Source organism: Equus asinus, chromosome 24 (genome assembly GCF_041296235.1).
Source record: "Equus asinus isolate D_3611 breed Donkey chromosome 24, EquAss-T2T_v2, whole genome shotgun sequence".
NCBI lineage: Eukaryota > Metazoa > Chordata > Mammalia > Perissodactyla > Equidae > Equus > Equus asinus.
In genome coordinates, this window is record NC_091813.1 from 19,456,293 (window position 1) to 19,480,512 (window position 24,220).

Consider the following 24,220-nt stretch of genomic DNA (forward strand, 5'->3'; position numbering starts at 1 on the left):
GTTCCTGAGATCGGGGAAGGAAAGGGCGGGAGTGGTGGTATTGTTAGACTAACTCTGGTCTTTCCATCTTAGGCACAGTTGGGTCCAGAGCTAAAGGGTCAGCCAGCCCTGAGGTGGAATGCAAGGAGTACCAAGCACTATATGAGGTGTGTCTTTTAATGTACTTTCCAACCTTGGTAGGTTCTGATTCCAGCCTTGAAAATCACCACACCTGCGAGCCAAGAATAATTTCCATAAATCCTGCCTTTCCTGGTTATGAATTTGTGTTTGGGGATGAAGTTAGAGCACTTGGCTATCTTTAGACGTTTGTAATCTTTTTGAATTGTATGAAGAATAAGGTTAAGGATGAATTTGGCAATGGCTAGTAAACTCATTTCAAAATTGATGAACCCATATTCACATGACAATAGGACTTTTTCTTTAAAATACTTTAAATTTTTTTCTAATTGTAAAATACATGCTCTTTGTTAAAAAAAAGTCACAAAGAAGAAAATTAAAGTCACCCACAATTGTATCACCTAGAGATAACATGGTACATAATTTGAAACGTACTCTTCCACTCTTTCCTTGTGCATGTTTTTTTTAATATTAAAAATGGAATATATTAAATGAACTGTTTCATAACTTTTTTTCACTTAAGATATCTCTAACTTCTTCTACATAATTAAATATGGGGGCGTGCGTGGAAGGGTGGCTAAGGATATGTGCTGTTCTGGAGCCAGACTGCTTGAGTCTTGAGTCCCCTGTATAGCCTTTCTGTGCTTCAGTTTTTCATCTATAAAATGAAGAAAACCATAGTTCTATGGCATCAGGTAGGATTGTGAGGATTAAGTGACATAATCCATGTGAAGTTCTTAGAAGAGAGTATTTGGAGTAAGTTTAATAAAAAGTTTAATATAGAATTATGTAAATACATCATAATACATTGAAGCAATTTTATTGATTACGCATTTAGATTTCTCCCAATTCTAGCTATTATCACAAGCTTGATTTTTTAATATACTGACAAAAATTGCCCGAGAGTCACATCAATAAATAATTGCTAATTCTGTGTTCTTATAACTTCTATGTTCTTATATTTCTCCAGATTAGAGGGACTTGGTAATTCAGAACTGCCCTCTCTGCATGGGCTGGTATCTAGCTCTCTGATGTGAACCCATTGTTCAGCATATTATTTAGAAACTACGAATAATGCTTTGTACTTTGCCAGCATGGGAAATCCACAAAACAAGCATTTATTTCAAAGAAAACTGTTAGAAAGAAATTATTTTTCTAAAAGAGATGACACAAAAATCTTCAGTAGTTTTTATAAATGGTCTCAAAATCTAATGATGAATGGCCAATTAAAACTTATGTAAGGAAATGTATTGATCACTGCATCCAACAAAAGCAGAATATATATTCTTTTCAAGTTGCAAACATAACATTTACCAAGGTAGACCGTATTCTGGGTAATAAAAATGTCTCAATAAACTTAAAAGTATTCAGTTCACATAAAGCATGTTGTCTGACCACAATGGAATTGTTAGAAATCAATAACAGAAAGATATGTGACAGATATGCAGATATTTGCCTGGTATCAATAATCCATAGTCTGAAGAAATCAAAAGGAACATCAGAAATTATTTTGAACTGATCGAAAAAGAAACACAACATATCAAAATTTGTGGGATGCCTTTAAAGCAACTTGTAAGGGGAAAATTTATGAAACTAAACATCTACCTTAAAAAGAAGAACAGTCTCAAATCAGTGTAAAGATCTAGAGTTGCCAAAACAATTTTTAAAAGGAACAAATGTGGAGGATTAATACTACCTGATTACAAGACTTATTCTAAAGCTACAGTAACCAAAACTGTGGTATGACACCAAAATTATGATCCATAAAATAAAAAATTAATAAATTAAACTTCATCAAAATTAAAAACTTTTGTTCTTCAAAAGACACCACTAAGATAATAAAAAGATAATCCACAAGCTGGGAGAAAATATTTGCAAATCATAGTCCTGATAAAGGGCTACGTCCAGAATATATATATATGGAACTCTTAAAACTCAATAGTAAGAAAACAACAACCTAAGAAAAACATGGGTGAAAAATTTGAATACACATTTCACCAAAGAAGATAGGTAATGGCTAGTAAGCACATGAAAAGATGCTCAATATAATTACTCATGAGAGAAATGCACATTAAAACCACAATGAGATACCACTACGCACCTATTTAGATGGCTAAAATTAAAAAGATTGATCATATCCAGTGTTGGCGAGGGCGTAGGTAAACTGGAACTCTCACAGATTACTGCAGGGAAAATGGGGTAACCATTTTGGAAATAGTTTGGTGGTTTCTTAAGTTAAACCTACTCCTAGCACAGATCTAGTCATTTTCCTCTTATTTATCCAAGAAAAAAGAAAGCATATGTCCATACAAAGATGTGTACGTGAATGTTCGTAATAGTTTTATTGGTACTATCCAAAATATCCATCAACAGGTGAATGGATAAACAAATCATGGTCTACACATACAACGAACTGTTCAGAATAAATAGGAGTGAACTGGGCCGGCCCCATGGCTGAGTGGTTAAGTTTGTGCACTCCGCTTTGGTGGCCCATGGTTTCACTGGTTTGAATCCCTGGCATGGATGTGGCGCTGCTCATTAGGCCACACTGAGGTGGCATCCCACATGCCACAACTAGAAGGACCCACAACTAAAATATACAACTATGTACTGGGGGGATTTAGGGAGAAAAAGCAGAAAAAAAAGAAGATTGGCAACAGTTGTACAGTTGTTAGCTCAGGTGCCAATCTTTAAAAAACAAAAAAGAAGTGAACTTTTTTTTTTCTTTTTGAGGAAGATTGGCCCTGAGCTAACATCTGCTGCCAATCCTCCTCTTTTTGCTGAGGAAGACTGGCCCTGAGCTAACATCCCTGCCATCTTCCTCTATTCTTCCTCTACTTGCTATGTGGGATGCCTACAATAGCGTGGCTTGCCAAGTGGTGCCATGTCCGCAGCCGGGATTCGAACTGGCGAACACTAGGCTGCCGAAGTGGCACGCTGCCACCACCAGGGGGCCCCAGGAGTGAACTATTGCTCCACCCGTCAACACTGGTAAATTTCTAAGCAATAAATGCTGATCGAAAAACCCAGACTAAAAAGAGTACATATGTATGATTCCGTTTACATGAAATTCTAAATATACAAACTAATTTGTAGTGATAGCAGATAAGTGGTTGCTTTAGAATGGAGAAAGGGGTAGAGGGAGGGATTAAAAAGAGGGAACTTTTGGGGGTGATGGGAATGTTAATTATCTTGAATGTGGTGATGGTTTCAAAGGAGCATCAAAATTGTCAGATTGTACATTCAATATGTACAGTTGATTGTGTGTCATTATGGCTCAGTAAGCCTGTTAAAGGAACAAACTCATGTGTGCCTCCTTTTGAGCTCTGTGCTCAGGTCTCATACACATGCTTTTGGGACCGCAGGGGTTGGTTAATGTAACTGTTTAACATGTGGAATACCATGATCATGAGCTCACCTCATGGAAACATCTTCCACGGCTGAAGACCGTCTCCCAACCATGCTTGCTCTCTCCCTCAGGACTGAACCCAGTGTAGCCAAGCCTCCCTCAGGCTTTCTCCAGGCAATGGCAGAAAGTACGCTGCCAGATTGTGAGCCCCCTGGGGCAGAAACCACTTGTTGTCACAGGAGCATTACCCAGGCCCTGGTAAGTGTCAAGGATGGATTTGTACGCTGAAATGAATTGAGTGGAATCAGTGCTCTTATCTATGCCTATTGCATCCACTTATAGGTCTACTTTGGCCCAGAATTTTCTAAGGAGCCTGTTAACTCAGGTAACTTTATCTTTCAGATCCAAGGTGCACAGTCCCATAGCAAATAAATTATCTACTCAAATTCCTGACGGTTTTGCAAGTCCCTGACAAACGATACTGGAGTGTTTGGCCACTGAATGTGACTGTCCAGAATCTTGGCCAGTAGCCTACGTCTTACTTTTCTATAAGTGCAATCTCCTAACTGTCTAGGCTATAAACCTACAGTCAGGTTGGTCGTCGGAATCTTTTGCAGCCATCCTTGTCATCTGCCTTACCGCTCCCACATGCCCAACATAATAGTTCTTGACTCTGTCTACCAACAACTCCTCCCAAACAAATGAAACACAGCTAAAGGGAGCACAGGCTAAAATCACCTTCTCAGTGGTTCTCAACCCTGGCTGCATGTCAGGAATGCCTGGAGAGATTTTAAAAACATCATGGGTCCCACCTCAGACCAATTAAGTCAGAATCCATAGTGGTGACCCCTGGGCACAAGGGGATTTTCCTTTTTAACTCCCACAGAGAATTCTAAAGAGCAGCCGGCTGAGAGCTGCGGCCAGGCCTCCACAACTACATTTTCCTGAAAGGCCGAGTTCTCTCGTTGGTTATATACAGGTCATGATAATTATGGGAAGATTTATCCTATAATTAAGAATAAGATGAAACAATTTCTGTAGGAAATTACATTGTATCATACAGTAATTTTCACTTTTCGTTGGGAAATTATGAAGAAAGAATTTGGCATTGGCTAGAATAATATAATGTTTAATTTTGTAATTATATAATTAAAAGATAATTAGCTGAATAGGTAATAATCTAACTGCAGTGATTAAATGATTGCTTCCATAATGTAAATTACTTTCCACCATAGTCAGTGATCTAAACTATTTTCTAAACATCTAGTGGTATTTTAAACGTTCGGTCGTTGTGTGAGGAAATGGCCTGCATTTGATTGATGGTCCCCTGTGACCAAAGTGTCGGCTCCACCAGGGAAGAGGCCAGACCAGTCGTCCAGGGCTGCAAGGGGCTGTCAGGATCTGAGTCTCAGCTAAGCAGGTTCGTCCTAGGCATAGCTCAATGTGGCGGGGCAAGGGTGCCCGGGGCTCATCACTGGTGTCCTAGATATTGTCTTTGGATCTTAAAAAACACTGAGTCTCAGTTTCTTCATCTGTGAGGAGGGATAGTAAAATCTGCCTTGCAGGAATGTTGCTACTATATGCATAGTAATAAAGCTCTCAGCATAATATCTGGCGTATAGTTAATGCTCAAGAAATGAGGGTAGTTATTATTTTTTTAATTATTTTCTTTGTACCAGAGCTTTCTTATGCTGCTCCCGCCCTTTATTGGGCTGGTCATAGAGAAGCCTCTGGAGACACAGGGGCACTGCAGAGTTGTTTAGGTCCCTGGATTCTGGAAGACAGTTCCGGGTGCTGCAAGATGGAACGGCAGGGGCGGTGAGGCTGAGTTTGTTGCTGTGGGGCCTGCCTCCATTAAGGAGGTTTGGGAAGGGGCGCAAGCCTTCGTCTGTAGGGAGAGTCGGCCTTGCACACAGCGCTGAGGGAGAGCCTCGACTCCCTAAGGTACCCGCACAGATCCGAACCCAGAGAGTGATGCCTGCAGATGTGAGAGGAGAAGTCCAACCTATGGAACAAACGTTCCTACAGAGATTTGAAGTCTATTTTCTGCTGTCTGTTAGGAAAAGAGGGTTTTCCTTTTTTATATTTTGCAAGGTTTTTACTTCTTGACTTTCCCTTTCTCTGACATTATACACACAAATTGAAATGGAGCCAGATGCTCCGCATCCAAGTGGAGAAGAGTGAGGTCACTGGTCATTGAGTCACAGAATTTCAGTCTGGAAAGGCTCAGTTAGCTCTGTGTTTTATCATAAGTTCTCAGTTTCCTGAGTGAGGGGACCAGGGGCGCAGGCAGCGGCGTGGAGGGAGAGCACAGGATCTCATGGGCAGGGCTCCGCATGCCACCGCCTTTCCTCACTTCACACTAAGGGAGTACGCTTTCATCTGCTTTGTGTGTTGGCGTTTTTGAATAAAATTCTACTTGCAAATAAGGATTCTAGTAGTAAAAAAAAGTTTTAAAAAACTGGAGAGTTACTGACTCTTCCATTTTATAAATGGAGCTTCTGATGGCAAACGGACTTGTTTGAAGTTACACATATTAAAAAATAATAGAACTAGGACTAGCAGTTAGTTCTTCTGATTTTTAGTCCAAGGACATGGTCCCCGATATCATGCTGCCTCTTAAAAGGCAGAGAAAGGCAGGTCGGGAAACCTGACACACTTTCCAGGCCACAGCTGTGAACACATGGCAAGAGAAATCTTCCAGCAAAGTGGGAGCAAAGCGGCAAAAATCACAGCATCTTAATAGTGGAGTCACCCTGACAGAAAACCATATAAAAAAGGGACATAGAAGGGCATATTTTCTCTTCATTTCTCTCTTCCAATGGAATTTTTCTATTGTATTGCCAATTAAGCAACATAACTTAGGATAAGACACTCTGGAAGCTGTACAAAGGTTTATGTGTCCTAAGTAGAAATGGGGGACACATTCATTTCGCCACAGATCCTCAGGACAGTGTTACAGAGAAGCTCAAATGGGCCTATTTCTCACCCCTGAGGCTTAGGAGTCCTCATTTATGGCATGCCCCCTGTGGGGTACTCAGCTGTAGCATTAATGGGCAATCAATATCTGCCCAAAGGGTGCGCCTGGCTCAAAGGGATTTAGTGGAACCCTGTGGTTCCCATCAACCGTGCTCCATGCCCTCCTTCCCTTTCCCTGGCTGTGGCCCTGCACTTGATCTGTATTCTGCCCTGGTAGTCTCACTTCAAAGTGCGACAGGATTCCTGCTCTTCCTAGTCCCTGTAAGGCCTCTCTTCTTTCAGCACTCTCCACCGTACTCCCAGCCGCTCCCACAAACCCACCTTCAATTAACATACAACTAAGTAAAACAGAGTGTGCGCTTCTCCCCTTTCCCGGTCCCAAGCAACTGCTGTCCATAAGTTCCTCCTATAGACAAATTCTAGCGCTAGAAGGAGAAATCCCCTATATTCGTAGCGTGGGTGAAAGGAATGAGTGTCGAATGTAAAGAACATGGGCAAAATATCTGCACAAGTGGAAAGAAAAATAGTCAGTTTTGGCAAAGAAAGAAAACCAGCCATTGGTGAGTTGTGAATGATCGGGACTGATAAAAAGATCTCTCCCTGGCTCTTTGTGGCTGTGCAGGTAGAGCCACGGAACCCCTCCCAGGGCAGGACTGCAGGCAGAAGCCAGAACGGACCAATTACTCTCTTTAGTGCCGAATAGCATTTGAGAAGCTTGCAAAGCACTATTGCTAAACCTCCATCTAAATTCTCCTCCCTTAATTCAATGCCACTTAACATTATTCTAATTGGCAATGTGAGGGTGTGTTTTTTTTTTTAAGATTGGCATCTAAGCTAACAACTGTTGCCAATCTTTTTTTTCTTTTTTTTTGCTTTTTCTCCCCAAATCCCCCCAGTACATAGTTGTATATTTTAGTTGTGGGTCCTTCTAGTTGTGCTATGTGTGACGCCGCCCGCCTCAGCATGGCTTGATGAGTGGTGCTATGTCCGTGCCCAGGATGCGAACCAGTGAAACCCTGGACTGCTGAAGCAGAGCGTGCGAATTTAATCACTAGGCCACAGGCCAGCCCCTGGGTTTTTTTTTTTTTATAGGAATAAAATAAAGACAAAAGGCAATCATGTTGTTAGCATGATGCATTCAATACAACGTGCTTTGACTTGTTTTAACATTACAACTTAACTAAATTTACCTTGGTTATTAGAAGAGTTGAATAGAGACTTACTACTCTGATTTAAGAAAGGGATGAAAGAATAATGAAAACATAAAATGTATGCAGTCGCCATCTAACTTCCTCCCTATAGTTAACTGTAATTACAGTTTTCCAGCAAAGAATTTGTGGAGAATTAAAATGAAAAGAAAGTCTTGGGAAAGTAGCCCCAACTGGTTGGAAAATATGAAATTAATTATCTCAGCGTCCAAAAAGAATGTGTTTCTTATAAAGAATCAGAGATCTGTTGAACTTCAGAATTATTTACATTTCTTCAGCAATGTTCTCACTGTCAGTGGAACAGCAACATGTGAAGAAGTAATTTTGTCACATGATCCGTGTAATCCAGAGCCGGGACAGCGTCCACGGAGCTCGTCCGGGCCAGCCCTCCGTTTTGTTCGGAGGACGCCCCAACTGCTTGAAGTAATTGGTTCCTGTCTGCTTTTGCTAGCTCGTCCTTTTACGTAAAAACAAGCAAACGACTCAACGGAAAGTGAAGACCTGTTTTTCTCCTTGTCTTAAAATTTCTTTAAAGAACAATTTACCCCAAACATTACAAATTTCAGACACAGTTTTAGGTCTGTTTTGTTCTGTTTCACGTAATATCAATACTAAGAAAAAGATTATCAACAATTTACTAAAATTTTCCCAAGAGATGTTAAAATTTAGCTTTACATACATAGAAAAAGAGTGGACCGCTTTGAAGGGGGATTAGTTAGAATTAAAGGCATTGAAAAAGGAAAATTGTAGAAGAAAATCCTAGTGGTGCTCATTCAGCTGCCATCCAGAGGAAGCGGGGTGTTAGTCATCAGACCTGAAGTATTCAGATCCCATTGAGCATCTCATGTCAACTTTGAGGTCAGTATATCAGGACGACTTAGCTTGCAGACATCAAACTGGAAATTCAATTGGCCCCTTGATTCAATACTTACGAAGAAAAGTTTTATTTGGATTTCCATGAAGCTTTGCCGACAAAAGCAAAATAAACTCTACCCTGGACAGACCATAAGGTGCTTAGCTGGAGCCATATCTAGAGACTCATTCTGGGAGAGAGCAGCCTCTAGAAATTCTTTTGGTTTGAGGTTGCTGTGGCTTATGCACGTGAAACAGGTGAAATCAATTCTGCTCCCTAACTGCAGCTGGTGGTCCTAGGCACCCACACCTGGGCTGAGGCATGTGCAAACAGATCAGGGAGCCAAATGCTAAACCACCCCAGCCATTCAGTCTTTTTCAGAAAGTACACCTCTGAGATGCCCCCAGAGTGGGTGGACTCCCGAGGCATTGGTGAATCCTATAGATGAAGCAATCTTTGAGGCCAGATGTGCTTTTCAGTCTTAGAAGCGCTGAGTTCTCCCGGTGATTGGAATTCTCCATCTATAAACCACCAGGTGGAATCTGCAAAGTTAAGGATCCAGGTTGATTTCTGATATGTGCTGTATATCTGCAAGAGACCTAGATTCTATATGTTTTTTCGTATTTATGATTTTACACTTTTTAAAATCTCTTATAGGCAGAGGAGGGGGTGTTTTGGGGGGGGACTATTTGCCACTAATAAAGGTAGATTGGCTGGGAATTTCTAAATGGATACCCATAGTTCTCCTACTAAAGATACGTGCTTTCTGTTTGGATGTATGGCCACACTTTGACGATATTTCTAGCTTTTACTTATTGTTATTTATATCCTGGCAGAATTAATTATCTTCAGGGAATACTGGTGGTGTTTTCAGTGGAGAGAGAGAGAATGGTTCTGGAGATACACGTTTAATTAAAAATTCTCCAACACATGCCTATATAAAAGGGAGCCTGTAGTGCAGGATGCTTGTTCCTGAAACAAATCTGGGACAAATTTCAATCTGTATCTACTCAGAGCCAGTACCTTAGAGTTGTTTCTTTTCTGCTCACTGTATTGGGGTTGATGTGGGTGGAGAGAGAGAGGGAAAACCAAGAAAGAAAAAAGACTACACACACACAAATCAGAATATGATGTATTCACATGTCTGCAATATGTAAAACTATAGTCAGAAATGACTGATGAACTAATGAATTTTTCAAATGCCTTATTTAGCATCTAATAATTATGTGATCTTAATAGTTTTTTTAAGTTTGATGCAAAGGATTATAATGATAGATTCCTTGATATCAAACCACGCTTGGAATCAGGAACAAATTCTACTTGTTCATATTGTATCCTTTGAAACTCTAGTCACCTGAGTCTAATGGATGCTGTGGGGTGCTGCTCGGATGCCACCCTCAGCAGGATGCACTTACATTCTCCTGGCTGTCCGGAGCATTGAGGATGCTGATGGCTCACAGCTGAGTTTATCGTCAGGCAGCAGCCCACCCCTATGACTGGTTCAGAGCTCTCGGTGGGTTAGGCTGAAGCCACTGTTGTAATTATATTGCATTTCAACTTCTCTCTCTACCCCAATCCCAGCCTCTCACTTCCTTAAAGATGTTGTTCCTGAGAGCGCTCCCCTAAAACCCTTAGGCATGCATATTTCTACCTCAGAGTCTCTGGGGAACCTGACCTCAGACAGAAGCAAGCTGCATATTATTTGCTAATATTTTATTTAAAATTCTTGTATCTGCAATTTTAAGTAAAATGTCGAGCATTTTTAAAAATACCATCCTGCTTTGGAATTATAATTAATCTGGCTTTGTAAAATGAGTTAGAATTTTTTTTTTTTTCCGTGGCCTGGAAATGTTTAAACAACATTGGAATCATCTGTTATTTAAAAATTAAACCCATCTGGTCTTTGTGCCTTTTTCCATGATAGATTCTTAATCACCAGCCTGCCATCTTCTACATGATTGGCAATTTAAGTAATTTCTATTTTGTTAGGAAATCATTCACTTCCTCTGTGTTTTAAAATTTGCAGCCCTAGAATTGCAAGCAGTAATCTCTTATAATTCTTTTAATCACGCCTGTATCTGTGGTTTGTCTCCTTCTTTTTAATCCTGCATATTTTCCAAGTGCCCTCGTGTGTGTGTGTGTGTGTGTGTGTGTGTGTGTGTGTGTGTGCGTGTGCGCGCTTGCCACGGGCACTCTCTCCTTTAATCAGGTTCACCGAGAGGTTATCTGCTTCATTGGTCTTAGTTTTTTTTTAGCTTTTGGATTTATTTATCCTTTCTGCTTCATTTTGGTTTGTTTTTGATTTCTATCTTATTAATTTCAGCTTTTATTATAATTAATCCTTCTTAGTTTCTTTTGGATTCTTTTTTATTGATTTCCTAATTTCTGGTAATGAGTACTAAATTTGTTTTTTTTTCTTTAATAATAAAGATGTTTAAGGCAATAAATTCGGAGTGTACCTTTTGCTGTTCCATGTCATTGCTTTCTCAATAGTTTCTAATTTTAATTTCTTTTTGATTCATGGCTCAACTTTCCAAAACTTAAAACTTTTATAATTCATGTTTAATTTCATTGGGGTATGATCAAGTAAGATAACTTGAAAAATCTTATTCTCTATTTCGTTTTTTTGAAACTTCAACTTGTTAAGATCTTTTTTGCTTTGGTCAAATACATGATTGATTTTGTCACTGTTTCATGAACCTGTGGGGGAACATATGTATATTCTCTACTAGAAGGGATTTAAGCATCTACATACATCTATTAAATAAAATGACTAATTGGTCTAGTAGGTGTAATCGACTCTGGAAGACCTCTATTTAAGTTTCTCTCTCGTAGTAATTTGATCCAGTTCTTTGTGTTTCTAATAATTTTTGTGTTATATTTTTTAGCTGCCGTATTACGTAAAGCTGACTCTTACTGACGTTTTGGGACGGATTATGGAGGGGGATTACACGGCTAAATGTCGCCCATTCCTGTTCTTAGAAAGCATTTGTTACCCACTGTTAGAAATTCCTCACGGTCCATTCTCTGAGGGCACAGCCTCCGTTAGGCTCTTTCGGCTCCTTAACCACTTCTTCCTGCTTTCCTTCCTCATCAAGCTAGTAGTGCACCTCCGTTTTTCTCGTTTGTCTTCTACTCAGGTGTCCTTTCTGCAAACCAAAGCCCAATAGCCACCATATTGTATTGAGCCTTTAATCATTACCTAATGTCCTTCTTCATTCTTAAGTGACTAACTTTTTTTTTTTAATTTTAAGATGCTTTTAAAATTTTCCACAAATTAAACATTTACAATCTCAACCCACTTTTACTGAGAATGTTTACAACCCAGGGATTCTCAAATGTGGTAAATTTAGCAAGGATAGTTTTTGAGAATAAAACAAAGTATCAATACATTTTGTATTCCATGGCATTGCTTCTGTGGAAAATAGTTGATACCTATTTTATTTTTTAATTTGTTGAAGTATAGTCGACATACAGTATTGTGTTAGTTTCAGGTGTACAACATGGTGATTCAACATTTATTTACATTACAAAATGATCACCCTGATAAGACTAGTTACCACTGGTCATCGTACAAAGGGTATTCATTTTAAATGTAAACTTCTGACCTTATTCCATTGTGTGGCTGGAAAATAATAAATTAGAAACAAATTAGTGTAACTAAGGAGGGAAGTTAATTTTCATAGAAAGCAGCCTAATGACTGCGATGAGTATTTAATTTTAATGTACATCAGAATCACCTGGAGGCCTTATTTCAACAGCCTGCTGGGCCGCTCAGCCAGAGTTTTTACAAGTCTAGGGTGGGGCCCTAAAATTTGTATTTCTAACAAGTTCTGAAGTGATGCTAAAGCTGCTGAAGACCACACTAAATTAGATACTATTTGATTTTGCTTATTTCCTTGGAAGTACCAAGGTTTTAAAATAAACGTTCTCAACTTTAATTAGATTTGAACCAAAATTAACCTACTGAAGTCACTGCTTAGTATTATTTCTTCCTCTATCCAATCTTATTCCTTTCTTCCATTCTCCAATTTGTTAAAATTAGCTTCTAAAAAGCAAATTTACCATATGGCAAATCAAGCTTGTCTGATATTAACGCCATCACTCTTGCCTTCTTTTCATTTGCAGTTGCTTGATATTTTTGTCTATCCCTTTATCTTCAACATTTATCGCTTTGTTTTGAGTTATTTGCAGTTGGGTTTTGTATTTTAATCAATCTGACAATCTGACTTTTTTTTTTGGAGGAAGATTACCCCTGAGCTAACTGCTGCCAATCCTCCTCTTTTTACTGAGGAAGACTGGCCCTGAGCTAACATCCGTGCCCATCTTCCTCTACTTTATATGTGGGACGCCTGCCACAGCATGGCATGCCAAGCGGTGCCATGTCCGCAGCCAGGATTCGAACTGGTGAACTCCAGGCCACCAAAGCGGAATGTGCGCACTTAACCGCTGTGCCACCGGGCTGGCCCCTAATCTCTGACTTTTAATGAAAGAAATCAGCCCATTCGTATTTAATGTAATGATTGATATACTTCATTGAATCTTTTCTGTCTTACTCTGCTTCTTTACAATGATTTTTGCTTCTGTTTTCTGTATTTTTGTTGTTTGGTCAACTAACTTTTCATGCCATTTCCTCACTTGTTAATGTGCGTGTTCTACTCTATTCTTCTGTCACATTTGTTCCGTTAATTGATTCTATTTATTGTTGTCTTCTCTTTTCCTGTGCTATCATTTTTCAGGTAGATAATAACTTGCTTTTTCCGCCTGGAAATCTGTACAATTCAGGAATTGACCTGGTTATATCCAGGTGCCTGTCCTTTTCTCACCAATCGTGCCTAATACTCAGCAATTCCTTTCAGTCTGCAGACTCAGGTCTTACTTCAGCTTACAGAAAATTTTTTCTATTATTAGTTTCATAATTTATTTCTCTTTCAGGAATTCCAACTAGATGTTACATCTACTAAATCTGTCCTCAAATTGTCTTATCTGTCTTTTCATGATTTCACATAGCTGTGCTTTGAACTATTGCTTCTATAATCTTCTAGGCCATTCTTTTTGGCCTCAATAATGATCATCCTCTTCAAAACGTGCTGAATTGTTTCATAGGAAAATTATGGCTTGCTTTAGCTCCAGAAAGTGTGTGTGCATGTGTGTATGTGCTTCATCTGAATCTTTTTGAACAACTTTTCCCTTGTCTTTCTCTTACAGCAATTCTGTTTCACCAGGAGCATTGTATTTGCCCTGACTGATCTCTCTCTCTCTGGTTCTTAGGCCCTTAGCTGGGTTTTACATCACTGACTTGTTCTGGGCTGGTTGATGGGACCTCCCAAGTTGTGGCAGTATGGTGAGTGATGGATAGTGGCAATCCCACATGGGCTGGCAGGTTGCCAGTTTCCAGGTCAGCTACCAACAGCAGCCTTCAGGCTCTCGATCTTTTCTTACCTCCAGCCTCAGGAGTGGAGGACATGGCACACCCATTCAGCACTCACTTGGCTTATTTATGGGCGGGGGAGAGGGGGATCTGATATCTTAATGTGGGCATATAATGACCTTTTCTCCATGGTAAACAGATCCCTTGGAGACAAGTTTTTCCAAAACTTGCTCTTCCTGATTCCTGTCCTGGGCAGTCTGATGCCAGCCCCAGGGGAAAGCCTCATGTGGGTCTCTACCCTGGGTGCCCGCAGGGCCCAAGCCTATTCTAACACCCAGCTACATGTGATCTAAGCCGCTGGTCACAATAGGAATGTAGCCTGGAATTGGGAGTAGAGAGAGGCAGCAGCAATCATTTCCTAGAATCCTCTCATAGTGTAAAAGATGTTCATTTTAGTACGGTGAAACAGGGAAATGTTTTTCTTCTAATCCCTTCTTTTTGTACCCAGTGGCCGAGTGATTTTTATCCCACTTTTATATGAACCCCCTGTGATATATGCGAATGATGTTTTATTTTCTTGAACTGTCAGTGGCTTCAAAGAAAACTGGTATGATAGCCCACTATTTCCAATCATAATGGTTTAATTTGACTAGGTCAAATGAAAATCATCATTTTTGGCAGTTGGCCTACAGCACTTAATTGGTTTATTTCAAATAACTTTGAATCACTGATCACTGTGTTTAATTACCTAGGATAATAGTTTGCCCACAGTTCATCTTGCAAATTTTTCTAAGAAGTTAAATTGCTTAAAAATAGACTTGAGGGGCCAGCCCGGTGGTGCAGCAGTTAAGTTTGCACATTCTGCTTCGGCAGCCCGGGTTTGCCAGTTCGGATCCCAGGTGTGGACGTGGCACTGCTTGGCAAGCCATGCTGTGGCAGGCATCCCAAGTATAAAAGTAGAGGAAGATGGGCACGGATGTTAGCTCAGGGCCAGTCTTCCTCATCAAAAAGAGGAGAATTGGCAGCAGATGTTAGCTCAGGGCTAATCTTCCTCAAAAAAAAAAAAAAATAGACGTGCCATACACCATATAGATAGGTACATCTATAACTGTAGACACAGATATGTATCTGGTAACCCTAATATAAATATTAGGATTGCCAGATTTAGCTCAAAACAACAACAACAACCAGGACATTCCGCTAAACTCGAATTTCAGATAAACAATAAATAAAAATTTCAATATAAGTGTGTCCCATGGAATATTTGGGACATACATATACTAAAATTTTCTTCATTGTTTATCTGAAATTCAAATTGGTGTAGAAGTCCTGTGTTTTATCTGGCAACCCTAAAATATTATAAATACATATGCAAATATATATAGATTGTGTGTTTGTGTGTGTGTCTGTGTGTGAGAGAGGGAGAAAGGAATTAAGACTGGTAATTGGTTATTCTTGTTTTGAAAATTTTCGAGGTCAAAATCTCCATAGCCGTGCTTTTTGGCAGAGATTCTAGACCACGCTGGAGGGAAACTGCATGCAGGTGTGAATCTCTCTTGCTCACTGTTGTATCCCTCTCATTTATCATAGTGCTTGACACAAGCTGTTTTCAAAATAATTGAATGAACAAGTTCTTTCTGAATTCTAGAGCCCAGATGGTAACTCAAATGTGAGCAATAATACACATTTTCTGCTAAAATATGAAAATTTAAACTTAACTAAAGCCCCTGCCCATCATTTTTATCTGTTTTGTTTATTGATATTTCATCATAAGGAGAATTTGCTAAGAGTTTCAAAACTATTATCCTAGGAGCTAGAATTTCTTCATCCATTTGTTTTTCATGTACACCATGATTTTCTGAGGAAACCCTGTTTGCAACTGGATGTGTCCTGGGTGGGCTGCTTATCTTGCATAAGGTAATACACACTGTCTGCCTTCCAGGTTCTTGCACTTAACTCTCAGCTGTTTAATGCTTATCACAAGAATTGTTGTAAGAAATAATATTTGTTGAGGAATTGCCTAGGGATAAGCAGTCTGCTCATTCTTCTAGGTACCAGAAATTCTCTTTGGAACAAGTAAAGTCATCGTTACTCTCAGATCTCTGGTTTTTTTTTTAACTCCCAAATTTTGCCTTTTCTGAATTATACTTTGGTATTATTTTATAGGCCAGCATTAAGGAAAAAAGTGAGAAACAGTAATGAATATTTTAGATTCTTTCTTGTTTATTAAAACTGAATTTTCTTTTATTTCTGATACACACAAAGGATCTATCAATTTACTTATTGAACACTTATTTTAAGCTATACTATCATAGAGGCAATCCAGTTCTGTGAGTTTTGACAAATAGTGGGTAACATTCCTACAACAATCAAGATACAAAGCAGTTCTACCACTCCAAACAATTTCCACTTGCTACTCCTTTGTAGTCAGCCCTGCAGCAGCTCCACCCCAGGCAACCACTGACCTGATTCCTGTCACTATGAATTAGTTTGCATTTTCTAGAGTTTTGTATAAAGAGATTCATAGTATGGACTCTTTTTTGTCTGGCTTCTTTCACTCAGCATAATTATTTTGAAATTCATCACAGTTGTTGCATGTGTCAATAGCTCATGCTTTTTTACTGCTGATTAGTTTTCCATCACATGGATATACCACAATTTGTTTCACCACTCATTTGAGTTGTTTTAAGTTTGGAGTTATTAAAAATAAGGTTGCTATGAGCACTCATGTGCAAGTCTTTGTTTGAACACACACTTTCATTTCTTTTGAAAAAAATATCCAAGAGTGGAATAGCTGGATCATGTGGTACGTGGATGCTTTTTAAGAAATTGTCCAACGGTTTTCCAAGTTGTTGTACCACTTTATTCCTACCAGCAGTTGCTCCACCTCCTTGCTAACATTTGGCATGGTCAGTCGTCTAAATTCTACGTGTTCTGATAGGTTTGTAATGATATCATGTTGTGGTTTTCATTTGCAGTTCCCTAAGAACTAATGTTGTCAAGTATCTTTTCCCATGCTTATTTACCATCGTTGCTGACATATCTGTTCACATCTTTTCCTCTCCCCCTCCCCCAACCCCCCACCCCCACCTCCCCGCCTTTTAAATTGGGTTGTTTGTTTTCTTATTATTGAGTTTTGAGGATTCTTTATACATTCTGGAAACAAGTGCTTTATCAGATATATAATTTGCAAATGTTTTCTCTCAGCCTGGTTTGTCTCTTCATTCTCTTAACTGTGACTTTGGAAGAGCAGCTGTTTTTAACTTTGAAGTCCAATTTACCACTTTATTCTTTTATGAATTATGCTTTTGATAATTTAGGTCTATGATCCATTTTGAGTTAATTTTTGTATGTGATGTGAGGTAATAATCAAAGTCCATTTTCCTGCATATGTATATTCAATTGTATTGGAACCACTTATTGAAAATACTATCCTTTCTCCACTCAATTGCCTTTACACCTTTGTTGAAAATCAGTTGTTTATATATGTGTGGGTCTATTTCTAGATTCTTATTCAGTTCCAGTGACCCAATTGACACCACTTTGTCTTGACTACTGTAGCTTGACGATGAGACTTGAAATCAGGTAGTGGTCATGCTCCAACTTTGCTCTTTTTCAGATTGTCTTGGCTGTTATGGGTCCTTCGCATTTCCATGTGAGTTTCAGAATCGGCTTGTCAATGTCTGTAGCAAAGCCTGTTGAGATTTTGATTAGGACTGCATTGACTTGTGAAATGAGTATTACAGATCAATTTGTGAAATGAGTATTAATTGTTGATGACTACTGCAGTTGTGCCTTCTTGATGGATGCTTGATGATGCTATCGGAGCGTGAGGATCACTGCTTTCAAGGATTGCTGCTTGTTAAATGCATCCACATCCCTGATGCCAACAAAGAAATGTAAACGTATACTGTCTTGCCTTTTTTAGTCAAAATAGTACACCACTGAATATGAAGAAAAAACCGCCTAAGATTATCATCCTACCCCCACATAGGTGTATTAGAAACTCGTATTTTGAGTTAAGCTGGAGTCAGATTGATGCTTGTTGGGACACGGGGGAATAGGAATTCGCAAGTGAGAATAATAGAGGAAAATATACAGAGGTAAGAGAGGGAAATACTGAAAAAGAGAATGGCAAGAAATCTGATGTGGGTCAGTGTGGACATAAGATTTAACCCAGGGAGGACTTTTCAACAGACTCAGGGCTTTGACAGTGAAACAAAAACATGAGGACAGGCAAAGTCAAGTTGTAAGAAACAGAAATGTATCCACCTCAGAAGGAAGAAGTGTGGTTTGGTGGCATCTTATGTGTAAGTTTGTGCCCAGGATGGATAGTTGTCTCACACTATTGGTTTCCTTCTCCTTTCACAATACAATTTAAGCTGGCCCCCTAACTAATGACTATATTCCCTAGACTCCCATCTACCTAGGTGTGGCTATTTGGTTAAGTTATTGTTAATGAGATATGAATGAAATTAGTGCGTGAAACTTCAGGACCATACCTTTAAAGGGAAGGGTAAGTTTTCCTTCCTTCCTCTCCATCCTGTGCCTGGATTGCAGAAGTGGTGGCAAGCCAACTTATACCACGGAGATGAGAGTATCACTCTAGGGCAGCGGAAAAAGATGAAAAGAACCTGGGAGCTGACCACTTGGAACCACTATGGCAGCTGTAGACTTATTTCTAGAGTATTCTGTGAAGAGAAATACATTTCTAATGTGTTTGAGTCACTGTTAATTTGAGTCTCTGTCAAACTAATGCAAGGAAGAGTGACTGCTCCCTGGGAGGCTGGTAAGAGAAGACTCTGTTTAAGGTCTGCATTTTTAAGCTTGAAATATTTGTGCTATGAACCAATATCCCCCCATTGAATATTTTTCTCATTTTGTAGAGTGGTGGCATATGTCTAAGAAAATGTGGTGAAATTGATAAAATGTAGATTTTTTTTCAGTCGCAAAGACCTGGCGTTGGATAGTTGCCCTACCACTTAGCAATTGTTTAGCATCAAGTAAGTTGCTTTACTTCCCTTAACTTCGCTTTCCTAGTCTGTAACCTGTCTACCTGCTGAGCTTATTGTGAGGTTCAAATTAGCTAATATCTAAAGTTCTAAGTCACAGGTGCGATTTTAATGATAACCTCTTCCTTTCCCACCCTAGTCAAGATACAAGGACCATCCACGCTGTGGTAAAGTGTAATTTATTACTTGAATAAGTTTACTAAGCATTGGACATAGCTGTGTAGAGCTGCCAATTAATGGATGATACATATATCAAGTAGATTTGTGTGGGATGTAGCTAATATATTTGTCCGAATGAAGGTTGTCTTGGTGCCAACTGTGGAATGAGTATATATTTTTTAACTTATTGAGGTCACATTGGTTTATAACATTGTGTAAATTTCAGGTATACATCATCATATTTCGACTTCTGTATAGACTGCATCACGTTCATCACCAAAAAGTTTAGTTTCCATCTGTCACTGAACACGTGCACCCCTTTACCCCTTTTGCCCTCCCCCTGCACCTTCCCCTTCCCTTCTGGTAACCACCAATCTATTCTCTTTATCTATGTGTCTGTTTATCTTCCACTTATGAGTGAAATCGTATGGTATTTGTCTTTATCTGTCTGACTTATTTCATTTAACATAGTACCCTCAAGGTCCATCCATGTTGTTGCAAATGCATGATTTTGTCTTTTTCATGGCTGAGTAGTATTCTGTTGTATATATATACCACATCTCCTTTATCCATTTGTCTCTTAATGAATGCTTGGGTTGCTTCCAGATCTTGGCTATTGTGAATAATGCTGCAATGAACATAAGGGTGCATATATCTTTTCAAATTAGCATTTTCATGTTCTCCGGAAAAATACCCAGAAGCGGAATAGCTGGATCATATGGTACTTCTGTTTTTAATTTTTTGAGAAATCTGGAATGAGTGTGTAAGTGTTTTAATTCCTAGTTTTCTGCTTTAATCTCTGCATTAGTGGTGCCAGACTCAAGTGTTACAGGGGTCAGGCAGGGAATACAAATGATGCCGATGGGGCTGAATCCACATGCATGTACCATTAGCAATGGAGAGGCTGCTGCTCTCAGCTCCCGTGGATTTGGAATGAGGCTCCCTGTTGCTAGTTGTTGTAAATTTTCAAGAGAATCGCAAGTCTGAATTTTTATGTGAAATCTCCTGTTTTTAAAATGTGGGTTTAGTTTTTTAAAAAAGCGTTTGAGTTGAATAAACCATATCTTTGGCCACCAGCTTGCTGCCTCAGCTCTCCATGCCGCCCACTTTGACGGAGACACGCTCTCTGCCGCAGCAGATGCCTCTTGAGAAATCCATTGATTACAGAGATGCTTAACGTCAGCATATTCACCTCTTCATGTAGATCTGTATGCTCAGAACTGGTGCTTGCTCCAAATAAGACACTAAAAGTTCAGTGTGAAAGTGCAATTATCATAAACTAAACACAAGGAAGATGCTTTAGTGCTACACTAGTCTAAGGGAGACCTGGAGCTAATTCCATGGTGTTTTTTCCCCACTCTGGGGAAGAAGATGATGTAATAAATATTTCTGTGTTTATTTGGTGTGTGAAGCCAAATACTCAAATGCTGAGTGCATTTAAAAAAATCAAAATCAGCAATTCAATTATTTTTCTTTATTAGAACAGCCAGGAGTGAGCATGTTAAGATGGATCTGCTTTGCTGTAGCTTGCTCTGCTGGCAATGTCTAAATGAATTAAATGAATCAGAGTCAAAGAAACCTCACAGGTGGCTTGAATCTCCTGTCAGGAAGAATAGCTAACTGAGTCACACGTCAGTGTTTTTTTTTTCCTTGGCTCATCTTAGAAGCTTGTGTTCTTAGCTACGTATTTGTGGACTTAGCATTTTAACCTTAAAATTTAACCTAATAGATACTTAAGTTTGGGAATTTGGGTGTCCAGTCTTCTAAGGTAGTGATTTGTTAGTTCTTAAAAGTCACCCACATAAAAATGCCATCTGTCCTCTGAAACTTGTGAGAGGCAATTTCTTTATCACTCAGTTCTACCAGAACCCATTTCTATTGTGGTAAGACCAGAAAGTTTCCAAATTTCCATTTTGAGATTTTTCATTTCTAGTGCGCATAATGGAAAAGTCTATATAATATGTCACAGCATGAACCTCTGTTGAGGTCAAATGGGGGGCAAGGGGATGTGGTTCTCTTGTGCATCATGTAAAATTCTCTAAAATATCCTAAGGCTGAGAAATTTTTGTCAGAGAGCAATTCAGAAATGAGGTCAGCCTTTTCTCTACTGGGGAGGCCATTGAGCTCTTGGGAATTTGTGTTGCTACTGTTCCAGTCAGTTCCTCTTTTACAAACTAACTGGTAGATTAAGCTCCACTGGGCAGGAAGGGGAGCATCTTTCTGTTAATAAAAATACCCTCTTTTACAAGGATGGGTCTTTCCAAAAGTGTAAAAAAAATAATAATAAAAATAAAAAAATCAGGAGTCGTCGGGTGTTTAGTAGGTTGAAGGCTGCAATGATGAAGAAATAACAATTGCTGACTCAAGAGTCTCTGAGGACCCAAAGTGCTACCTAGGAAAACTAAAATATTCAGTCTCATTTTAGGAACATCTCAGAGTATAGCAAGTTGGGCATCGTGGGCTCTGGCATTGGTGGCTTATTAATTACATGCAGATTACACCACACACAGAGCAATAGCCCTGTGGAATTATAAAGGTCAGACAGCGTTTCTAGAAAGTGTCACGGTCCCATAAATAGACTTCTACTGACTTCTATAGGTATCTATAACAGGTTTCTAGTTTCATGTCAAGCTTTTTCTCTCTACCTGAATGCTCCACTCAACCTAGAAAAAACCCAATGAGATACATGTATCTTACCAGCAGAGTTATAGATTTCTATATTTTGGTAAGCATTTTCTGTTTTCCCTGCAAATGGGGATCTCCAATCTTCCAACAGTGAATTAAGTAGAACAAATCTAATCCTTTACCTATTTGTGTTTAGTTTCATTTTGACCATAAAAAATGTAGAGATAAACCCATGAACTTACTAACTAGCTTGAGAAATTAAACATTAGAAACTGCAGTTCCTATATATCCCTTCTTTATTCCATTCTCTTTCCCTCCCCAGGGGCAACCATTGTTCTGTTTTTTTAATAGAATATTATATATAGTCCTTCAAAACATAGTTTATATATTTTCATCCAAATAAAAATGATATCATATTCATGTGTCCTCCTGAAAGACTTGTACATGTATTACTCGAATCATTTCTCCTTCAAAGGTAAAGAGAAACTTTTCCTATGGATCTAAAAATCCTTTGTGAGGATTTTCAATGTACACACCCTTATGACCAGAAACGTTGTTCTTGACCGGTTAAGTACTCACATATATGTACAAGTAGAAGTGAATTTGTTGCAGCTTGTTTTAATAACAAAACCAATACTTAAATAAACTGTAGTCCAAACTATGAGTCAATAAGGAATGAGGTAGATATATATTTACTGATCATAGGTAAAGCTTTAAGACATATTGTTAAATAAAACAATTGCAAAACAAAATTAACAGTTACCATTTATGTTTTAAAACTGTATATTTCTATGTGATCTTCTATAGCCTTATAAATATATAGAAAAAATTTTGTGAGCAAACACTGAAAGCTGGTGATAGGGATCATCTCTAGGATGGAAGTGGGAGGTCAAGGAGGTCTTTGTATTACCGGTATTAGTTGGATTTTTACAACCAATTCATATGTTAATTGATTAATTAGAAATGTAAATAGAACTTGAAGTACATAAAAAAGGTCAATGTAACATTTTCAGGGCAGGTAATAACACTGTGGCCTGAAGCAAGAGATTAAACTAAACCAGCAAATGATTAGCTTAAATGGCTTCAAAGAGAATAAATAAACTGGAGAACTGAACTCAGTGTCTGTCTAAATACCCACCCCAAATCCCTTAAACACGGAAAATGGTGAAATGGACAAAAATGTACCAGCAAAATGTGATCTCTAAAAGTGATGCAGAGGATTCTGGGAAGACAGTGGAGGGGGAGCAGTGGGAATCTCCCCACTTAGATGGCAGACTCTGTCTGACATAACTATTTTGGAACTCTGGAGTCAATTGAAGGTGTCAAAGGTTTTATATAACTTGTTAGTTAATGAGGGAATGGGTAAAATGTTAGAACTGGTTCAAAGGAAAATTCAAAGAGAAGGCAAATATACAGTCATACTGAGAACTGACAAATGGATGCAAACTGGCAAAAGCGCATTATCCACAGGGCAACAATTGTGGCATTCCTCTGGACACTGTGCATTTCTAAAAGGAAGGCTCATTTGCACTACTATCAGTTTTCTAGTTTTCTACAACTTACAAAATTGTAAAATAGTTCAAAGACCATGACAGGCTAAAATAACTCTGAAGAGTACGTTAGACAGGACATCCAGTAGGATTTTTGTCTCCCTGTACCAATCTATGCCACCTCTTCCCAACCCCTGCCTTCCAAGAGAATATTAGAATGTGACACTTTAATTTTTGGTTTATTTATTTGTGAGGAAGACTGGCCCTTAGCTAACATCTGTGCCAATCTTCCTCTCTTTTATGTGGGATGCTGCCACAGCATGGCTTGACAAGGGGCCAGGATCCGGGCCTGCGATCCCCAGGCAGTAGAAGTGGAGTGCTTGAACTTAACCACTACGCCACCTGGCCAGCCCCAGAATGTGACACTTTAAAGGTCAAAGTTTAGCATGTTTGAAATGATCTCCATTGTAGAGGCAGAAGGCACTTGAAGCTGGGGGTGGGCATGGGGCTTTAGTATGCAGAATAGTGCCCCCTACAAAGACATTCATGTTCTGATCCCCAGAACTTGTGAATATGTTATGTTTTGTGACCAAAGAGAATTAAGGCAGTAGATGGACTTAAGGTTGCTAATCAGCTAACCTTAAAATAGGGAGATGACTTTGGATTTTCTGGATCTATCCAAGGGTCCTTCAATATAAAAGAGGAAGTCAGCATGACAGGCTGTGAGAAGAGCTCCACCCCCGCTGCTGGCTCAGAAGATGGAAAGGGACCAAGAGCCGAGGGATGTGGATGGCCTCTAGAAGATGGTAAGGGCAAAGAAATGGATTTTTCCCTAGAGAATCCTCCAGAAAGGAATGCAGCCCTGCTGACTCCTTGATTTCAGCTCAATGAGACCCATTTTGGACTTCTGACCTATAGAACCGTAAGATAATACATGTGTGTTTTAAGCCTCTGACTCTCCTTCCTGGCTCCTGCACACACCAGGATCCTTGTGATGACACTGGGGTGATCCAGGATAACCTCCTCGTCTCAAAATCCTGAGTCTAATCACATCTGC

General features: G+C 39.2%; 1 long non-coding RNA gene across 3 annotated transcripts in view; it reads left to right on the forward strand.

Moving 5' to 3' along the window:
- LOC123280398 (uncharacterized) overlaps window positions 1–23,969 on the forward strand; it is a 73,805-nt gene extending 49,836 nt beyond the window's left edge. For all 3 annotated transcript variants that reach the window (XR_011497824.1, XR_011497825.1, XR_011497826.1), the window contains 3 exons: window positions 73–146; window positions 3,598–3,724; window positions 23,847–23,969. This is a non-coding gene — a long non-coding RNA (uncharacterized lncRNA). The remainder of the gene's footprint in view (window positions 1–72; window positions 147–3,597; window positions 3,725–23,846) is intronic.
- Window positions 23,970–24,220: the final 251 nt, after the last annotated feature.